The sequence below is a fragment of the Eleutherodactylus coqui genome, chromosome 3 (assembly GCF_035609145.1).
Source record: "Eleutherodactylus coqui strain aEleCoq1 chromosome 3, aEleCoq1.hap1, whole genome shotgun sequence".
In the NCBI taxonomy this organism is placed as follows: Eukaryota; Metazoa; Chordata; class Amphibia; order Anura; family Eleutherodactylidae; genus Eleutherodactylus; species Eleutherodactylus coqui.
Window position 1 is genome coordinate 164,303,232 of NC_089839.1, and position 9,305 is coordinate 164,312,536.

General features: G+C 41.7%; 1 protein-coding gene across 1 annotated transcript in view; it reads right to left on the reverse strand.

Moving 5' to 3' along the window:
• Window positions 1-8,430, reverse strand: part of HRH1 (histamine receptor H1) — a 259,101-nt gene extending 250,671 nt beyond the window's left edge. The window contains exon 1 of the mRNA XM_066594901.1: window positions 8,341-8,430. The gene's annotated coding sequence lies outside the window, so the exon portion shown is untranslated. The remainder of the gene's footprint in view (window positions 1-8,340) is intronic.
• Between the last annotated feature and the right edge of the window lie 875 nt (window positions 8,431-9,305).

Here is a 9,305-nt window from a genome sequence, read left to right on the forward strand (position 1 = left end):
ATCGGCAAATATTGCTGTTACTGCACACTCCTTCAACCAGGTCATTAATAAATATAATAAAAAGAAACATCACTATTTTCACCATGGAAGAATAAAAAGAATAAAATAAATCGTTGGATACTTGCTGCACCATGTATGCTGCCACGTATTTTATTTCTTTGATATATAAAATGCAGTGACTCTCCCTGATCCAGTCTAAAACTTACCTCCTTGTAGAAGCTGGTCAGGTTGGTTTAACAGGAGCGACCTCTTATAACCCCATACTGATATGAAGTTATACAACTATTATCCTTAAGGTAATCCAGGATAGCATCTCTAAGAAACCCTTTGAACTTTTTACCCCCCTAAAAAGTTAGACTTACTGGCCTGCAGTTTCGAGGTTCACTCTTGACTCATTTTTGAATATCAGCACCACATTTGCTTTCTGCCAATCCAGTGGAACAGACTCGATCACTACTGGGGCCATGATGGCAGCACTATTACTTCTGGGGCCACTATGATGGACACTACTACTACTCAAGCCACAATGGGAGCACTATTACTACTGGCACTTCCATTGAGGTCACTATTACCACTGAGGCCACTATTGGGAGCACTATTACTACTGGGGCCACTATGGGGAACAGTACTACTACTGTGGCCACTATAGGGTCTACTTTTACTGCTGGGGTCATTATGGGGGGGTCACTATTATTACTGGGGTCAGTATGGAGGTCACTATTACTACTGCAGCCACTGTGGGGGTCACTATTACTATACAGTTTTACAATTACAATCAGCCATTTGAAGACAACTATAAGGCTGATGTGGCCTTTAGTAAAAATGGGTTTGACATCCCTGCCCTACAGGATAGCTCCCAGTTCATATCATGGGATGTGCTACTGACAAACAATGATTTTTTTGCTTGTATAATAGATCCAATCAGTTGATGATTGAGCATTTTCTTGCTCATTGCATGATTGGGGGCACATTGAAATGGCCCGACAATTTGGCAAATAAACTTTTGGGCAAACATTCATGCCCGATCACTGAATATGTAAAAGGACCTCAGGTGATATAGCATAACTTCTAAAACCTTTCTTATCTCTCATTGTATTTTTTTGTGATCTTAGTATTTAATATTACACTATGGTTCTTACACTGATACAACTCGTGGCTATTTTCTCCATGCCACAATTTTCCACATCCAGATTGGGTCCGTCTCATGTAAATCACTGGAGTATGAAGGGTTAGCAATTTAACATTTTATACTGGCTGGAGTTATTCTTTAAGCCTTAAATCACCTCTGTGATTCAACAAGAATCTATTATGTATCGGAAGGGATTATTCTCTCTAAAGCCAAGTGAGGTTTGTAATGGGCTGATTATCATTGTCTATATAGCATAAGAAAATGAAGCTGAATCATTCTTCTGATTACTTATTCTTTTCCGACTGTTCACCAGAAAAAGGCAGAATCTAATAAATGGCAGAACTTGACTTCATCTTTAGCAGTCACCTTTCCTGGGTACTAACCCTTCCTCCTAGTACTCAGATACCCCCAGAACTGTATCAACTGGAGAAAGAAGAAGTCATGTGAAGCATATGACAGCACAGTGAAACACAAACAATAGTAGAGATTCTCCATTAGGTGACAGGAGCAGGGGGTTACAGTAACTGGATGATGATGATGAAGAATGTAACAAATGGTATAGAACAGAAATAACTGTCAGAGAAATGCTGTCTCTAATGCTAGCTCTTTACATTTTCCATTAATCTCTCCACTGCACTGTTTCCACTGCCGCTTGAAGGCAGCAAAATGCTTAATGCAGTTGCCAGGGACTGTAGGGCGCAGTTAGGATAGAGGGTGTGGCGACATGCAGCTGGAAGAGGTGGAGTGACTTATTAGGAAGATAGGGAAAAAAGAAGCAGCTTGGAGCTGGGAGCCCAGTGAAAGACACCCGCCCACCCTCCTGCAAGAGGAGTACTCATAGGTTCGTCTCAGAACATGGAGTATGAGGATGCAAAGTTTTGGAAGTCATCACAGCTGTGGTATAGGCTGAAAGTTCTTTCCATGCCAGCAGTTGTAGTAGGAGAAGGGTGGTTTGCAAGCCAAAGTTAGATTGGGGCTTTCATACGCCTTTCGGACTCTAGGACAATTGGGGGTTTGTTAAGCATGGAAAGCGTTAAAGGTTTTATGGAATTTAAAGGTTTTTTTTGTATTTAATAAAGCTGTGGCTTACCCCACTTAAAATGCCAATTTGGGTGGAGTTTTTTGTTTAGAATAAGAAGGGGAGCGGGTTAAGAAATGGAGTGAGTACCTCCAGTCTCAGTAGTCTTCAGTTGTCCCTATTGGTATTCCTGCCTGAAGCACTATCCCTGATAGCAAGAGGGCACTAGGATCCAGACAACAAGCTAAAAAGCAATGAACAAAGGCAGACATATACAAACAAGGAATAGTAAGACAAATCATAGACTAGGAAACAAAGACTGAACTAGGAATAACCAAGGAACAAGTCACACTGATTGGACAAACTTGAACAAGATACTGAGAACTAGAACAAGAAATACTGGTTTAAGCACATGTTGTTGCAACTATCAACTGCACAACAATGCATAAAACATGAATACTTAGAGAGGCTACCAAATTAGAAATTCCTTTCTGAATGAGGCTGAACTGAGTGGTATGCTCAGCTGATAATTGGACCAATTGGTCAGCAGGGGGAACAGTTACATAGCAACGACCACAACAACAAACTTAGAAAATAGGAGGTAAAGAGGTGGCAGGATTTCTCCTACTGACCATAACAATAAGAGGAGGCGGGGCTAAGTTCCAGGAGTTAGCTCTGCCCCTCCCACCCCCTCCTATTGCAAATAGTGACAAGGGGCGGAGAGGGGGCGGAAGCTCAGTGAACTGCTCCCGGCTCTTCCGGCCTCCTCCCCCTACAGAGAGGGACACCGTATATTGGCCGGCGTGAATACCCGGCCGATATACAGTCTTCTGAATAAGCCCTTAGACAACAATGGCTCCCAAACTGGTTATCTGCTGTTATTGTATATCAGTAGTAATCTGCTTAACTGTGCACCAACTGTTCATCAGCACAATTCTTGATATCCTCCTCTGACCCATTTCGTTGATAGGTTGTTTCGTTCTATAGAGTCCTTTTTCACTGAATGTTCTTCCTTGATCACACCATTCTTGCTATACTCTTCACACCATTGCATGAGAAAACTTAACAAAGTTGGCAGTGTATGAAGTCATGGCCCAGTCTAACACTGATGACCAGGTCTTGTTGGAAGTCACTCAGATCACTCAATTCTCCCATTCTAAAGTGGATTCACACTGAAACTAATCAACTTGCTCACTTGATTGTGTGCTACACTCCAGGGTCTTGGATCTAATTTTTATACAGGGAAGCTCCAATGGTGTCTCAATAGAGTGGATATTCAGTGTACGTGGCAGAAAAAACTGACAACGAACCTCAGTATAATTAGTGATTGACAGCTAACCCTCTAGCTGATAGGACCGCCCACTGGACTGGTCAGCTCAGAATGTTCAGAGGTTTTAATAAAAAAGATACAAGTTATCCTAAATCCTTCCCCAATAAAACTATATATCAATCTGCTCGGGTCCTCCGGCTGTATAACACCATGCCTGCAGGTTAGACAGCGTGTTTGAGCCGATAGACTCCCTTTAAAGATGTGGACAACCATTTTTATTCTATAAATAAGACTTGACTTGAATGAAATATTTGCCAGCTCCTTCACACTCCACCGCACCACCAAGGCTTTGCTCATGTGCCACACAATGCAAAGGTTCCGCTTCTGCATTTTCAGGCTTATCACATATAGTCACTGGTATGTATTTGTTGTGATGCTTATGCAGCTTACTGTATATGTATAGTGTTTTTTGGAAAGTGCAATGTCTGGCAATAGGAGAACAAGTGCTAGTTTGACTCATTCCTCCCAGGGGCTTTCATGCCCTGTATTATTCTCAAAACAATTTTGAAGGATTTTTCACACATAAATGTGTTTTCTCAGCCAATTAAACCTCCGGGAGCCAATTTATTACACAATCCTGGTTCCAAACATCAATATGCAATGATTTTAAGTACAACTTGTTTTGAAGGCAAAATATAGAGTGTCACTCCATCATTCAATACATGAGCTTTCATTTCAATGACCCCAACAAGTACATAATTTCAACAGGGTGCAGAATTTAAACGGACTGTGTATTGTACATGCTTTTTATTTTTCTTTGCTTTTTGTGGATGTGGAACCAACTTCATAATGATCAATTTGCTAATCACACACCTCAGTGGTGTTCAGAATTTTAGTAGCCAGATACTAGTGGTTGCTGACCAGAAACAGCGCAGATATTTAGTGCATGTGTTGTAGGGGTGCGCTACAGAGGATGGCCTGTAGGGGGCAACAGACAGCCAGTCTGTTGCCTGAGGAAAGAGGAAAAACACCCACAGGTGTGTAAGGAGGATAAAAAGGTGTGTTCCTACTGCAGTGGTAGGTGTGTGTCTGGCAGACTGCAGCTGAGACTTGACTCCTGCTATAAGCAGAGAGAGACGCTGTCCCGGCAGGACGCTTGGAGGGCTCTGGCCCTAGAAAACTCCTCTTGTGAGCAGAGAGACATTAAGGACCAGGAGCTACGTGGTTCCATCAGGACCCTTGGGGGAAAACGCCTGCCCTTGGACTAGGGCCTGGAGATACCGAAGACTTAAGGACCAGCTGCGCTCTGGACAACCACAGGTCTGTGCAAACCAACGGACTTGTTATTGTTTCCTCAGCTAAGGATTTACTTGCTCCTCCTGTGGACTGTGAAGGGACTTTAAAAAGGACTTTGTTGTTGCAAACATTTATTACTTCTCTGGAGACCCAGCCGTCTATGTTTCTGCTAAAGATTGTATGAATAAAGTAACCAAGAAGCGAAAGTGACCGTTTGGCGTGCTATTTAACCCCCGTGGTGCTACAGTGTGTAAGGCTGGCTATATACATTAAATAGCTGTCTTTGATCGGCTGTCAACTATCTCCTTTGATACTGCTGCAACGTCCAAGGAGACAGTGGGGTAAACGAAGTAGCAATTTGACATGGGGTTCTACTGTCTTCTCCTAACGGCTGGCTAAGAACCCAACCTCGTTACTAACTGGGGGAGATCATGTTTAGTAACCTGGGTTACTTTAAATTCCTGTATTGTCACTGTGAACTAGAAGTGGAAATAAAGATAAAAGAACTACTGCGCTCAGGGTAACCCAAAGTAGAGCAGCATGAAGACACTACTGGTGGATTGAAAATGGCTCAAGAATAGAGGATGACCTCCATTCATGGTAGGTGGAAAAAAGGGGATGTGGTACTCAGTAATGAAAGAAATAGATATTTATTGACAAACAGACAGTACAAAGTGCAACACATTTCAGTAACTCCTTTTTCAAGCACAACATGCCGTATCTGAGATTCACTGTTTTGTCACCGTGACGGCAATGTTCCTGAATCAGAGGCGGATTACCCAACTTGAATAAAGAGTAGTTCACACGCAGAAAGTACTTTTTCTACAAGAACCGGGAACATGCGGTCTTGTTCTTTTACTTCATCGTCTTTCTCAATCAACAGAAGAGCAACTTGTACAAAGTAACTTGTACAGTATTAGATTATTAGTAGTAGGCTTACATTCCTCACCTGCTTTCCTGTCACTCGTGCAGTTGGAGTTTCTCAAGGCATATATCCACAGTCTCAGTTATCTGTTGGATCTCTCTCTCTCTTGAATGAAACTCTCTCGACTGAATGGACTTTAGAATTCTTTCACACTTGTCGTTAACATCAGGCGGTTACTCACTACTCTCACATGACTTGTGGTTTCTGAATAGAAACAAGTGTTTCTTGCGCTCTCACACCCACACATTCTCAGCATGTCCTCGGTTCCAAAACTCAAGGGCAAACTTTTAAAAAGAGCGACTCCATCATGGCTGAGCTCCGTCAGGAGCAGCAGCCCATCTCTTTTCCATCTCCATTGCTCGACCAACTCCAACTCCCAACTCCCTCTCACAATCTTCTTCCTTGACACCTCATTCACAACTCATCACGTGCACACTGACCAATGCACAAGTAGACAAACTGATACATTTCCCAGACATCAACAGACATTACCAGACATTAATCCATTCATGCCTGGAAGTGTTAATGCACATAATACTGACTCATACCACATTCATAACAATGACACAAGACATACATAAAGCATGCATTCTAAAGTGCTGCAGGGGACCCAAACTCTGGGCCATTATACTGCCTTGCATATGCATGTTCGGCTTGGCTTAGTATTCATGTGGTCTAAAGGCAGAGAGGCCAGAAAGCTGGGACAGGAGGAGTCTGGCAGTGGCTTATCTCCTTGAAAAAAAAGGGATCTAGTAGTTGCAATCCAACTTCCTGATCCTTACCTCCTCCGACATCTACTATTGGGGAGAGACAGAAAGACCCATACACATTAGAGAATTGTCCAGCTGGGTCCCATCAAAATCAGCAGGTTTGGTCAATATATGTTACACCTGAGCTGGACACAAAAATAACTGGTCCGGATAAGACATAATAGTTGCCCAAAGGGATGGATATGCATACTACTTGAAAACTCAGAGAACAAAACTATTAATGATGAAATTAAAAAATGAGGAAAAGGAAATGTCACCCCATCATACTAATATGGGAAAACCCTGCCCCAAATTGGGGTGATCCCCGATACAGGGGTAACCCCACCTCTAGAACCTGGGGACCTCCTAGACTGTTCTTAGATGGTCAAAGCTATAGCAACACTAAAAACCAGTGGTAACTTATCTGACTACTGGTTACACTAGGGAGGCGTGGACCAGACCAGAACTCCACCTTGCAAAGGAATAACTGGCACCCTCCAAGAGGAAGGGCCAGAATACATATACTGCAATAATGGCTGATTGCCTGGCTTGGGAACCCCTTCCTCCCACACTGACTAATCAAGCCCCACATTAGCAGATAGTTCTTAAACGGATTTTCCCCTTACAGCCTGTGGAAATATGGTTTAGGACAGAAAAGTGGATATGAAGACTGGAGTGGGGGTGGGGGTGGGAGGGGTGGAGCCTAATGCTGCACTGTTTAGATCAGTGTAGTGTTAGACTCCGCCCCCTTCCTTGGTATGACATGGAAGAAACAAGGTTGCCACTTAGGCTGGTTTCAGACAAGCGTATTGTAGTACTTCCGTTCAGTAGTTCATCCGTATTTGATGTATTTGCCTCTGCATATTTTATTTTCTACTGGGCAAATTTTGATCCGTATTTGTTTACTAGAAAATAATAGAAATACAGAGGCAAAAATAGGTCATATTGCATTTTTCATAAAGTAAAATGAATAGACGCATAGATTTATATTAGGTCCATATTACTGTATGCAAAACACAGATCAAATACGGAGCTCAAGCACGCTCGTCTGAAAACAGCCCTAATACCGATCCCATACTAACTATTCCACTGGAATAAGAGTATTGATATTCACTGCTGGCTGTGCACACACTGAAGCAGTTAAATCGACTTCAGTGTCAGTAAGCTGCAGACAAGCACTCCAGGACTTGGCTCCATAGACCCCCACAAGAATGATAGATAGGAAGGCAGTTGGGATATTGTGCTTAAGTGCAAATAACTATATTTCAGATGACTAATTCGCAGAACTAAGACAATATTTTTTAACTTTCTTTCATACATATTTACTCTTCATCAACTCACATACTTCTCAAGCTGAAGTAGAGGTCTAGTATGGGGCAAAAATTCTAAGCACAGGATACGGATACAGCACAGCTGATGGTCTTTCCCTCTGTATCAATGATTTTTACGACATATATCCTCACTGATTTATTTGCGTTTTCTAAATACCTTTAAAGTCAGAACTAAAAATTAGGCAATACTTTTTAATTTATACTTTCATATGTAGCAGAGCTGAGCTGGTCAACATCTGTATACTGCACTGTAGGTAAATATACTGCATTATTTCATGAAATACTACAGAAAGCATCAAATAACAAATCCAGCTCTGCTACTTCTGTGTGTATTTCCTGTAATGTCTCATCATGCTACAATTAATTGGCAAAATCTACCTGCCACTCTATGGAAAATCACGTGTAACACATCTTGAGATCACGATGAACTGTGCCAAATACCAGCCTTAAGGCATCTACATCTGCAGAGATAGGTTTCTAATCAAAGTTTTAGACATACATTGTGCAACATTATCCAACATCTGCGAAAGTATCCAGGAAAATCCTCACCGATAAAGAAAGAAGCGTTTTCCTCTGCAGTCATTTTCTATTTGCTCTACACATATAAAGTTTAATCACTCACCAGTTTTTACAAGTTCCTCCTGGGGTCCAATCGTCTCTGTTGCATCCACTATATGATTTTTTTGGAGATGTCACGAGTCAATAGTCGTTGACTCAAAATCTGGAGATTTGCAAAATAATGTAATGGAAAAAAATTCTAAAAAAAAAAAAAGAATGTTTTGCTTGGAGAGATAAAAAAGGGGATTCATACATATTCTTCCTCCCTGAATCTTCACGTCTGGTCCATCTTTCTCTTCTCCCTTTGTGTGTGCGTGTGATGCAGCTACCTCTGAGTCTCCTCTCCCTCCCTCCCAGAACTGTAGCCTTTTCTTGACAACTGTTGAAAACCTCAGTGATAGAAAAACCATTTCATACAGTCCTTGGAGGATTTTTGCCATTCATTGAAATACTCTTCCCAGTGATTCTGGAGAACCCCCTCCCTCCTCTGGCACCCCCCATGCCCCCACCCTCTCTACTATCTGCTTCACATATCATTTGGCATCTCATCTTCTTGTTGTGCTCCCTTATTAGGCTGAAATCACTGGACTTTCCTGAAAATAGTCTTCCAGCATACTTGTCACAGCTTTTATGTAGGAGCCAGATTAATCATTACAAATTCCAAATAAAACAAAGTAATGTACTGAAGATTATGGCCAGAAATTGCTTAGATAACAGTTCCCTAAATATAATTTTACTTCTGGATTTTCTCTCTTCACATGCATGAGCAATCCAACATTAAAGAAGAGCTGTCGCCAGTTATGGTGTATCTTTTTAAGTCTAACATTGACTTGCAAGAAAGCTGCCTTCCAATAGGTGGCGCTGCAGAGGCAGTGCTCCATTTCTCTTATTTGTTTTAGTAAATACATGTATATCTCCTTAAATAAAAATGTTGGAGAATTGTTCCTCTGTTAATCCTCTTGGAAATGTATTAATAAATTGTGTGTTTCTCAATTAGGTGTGTTACTGTGTAAGAGGGGAGAGCAGCAC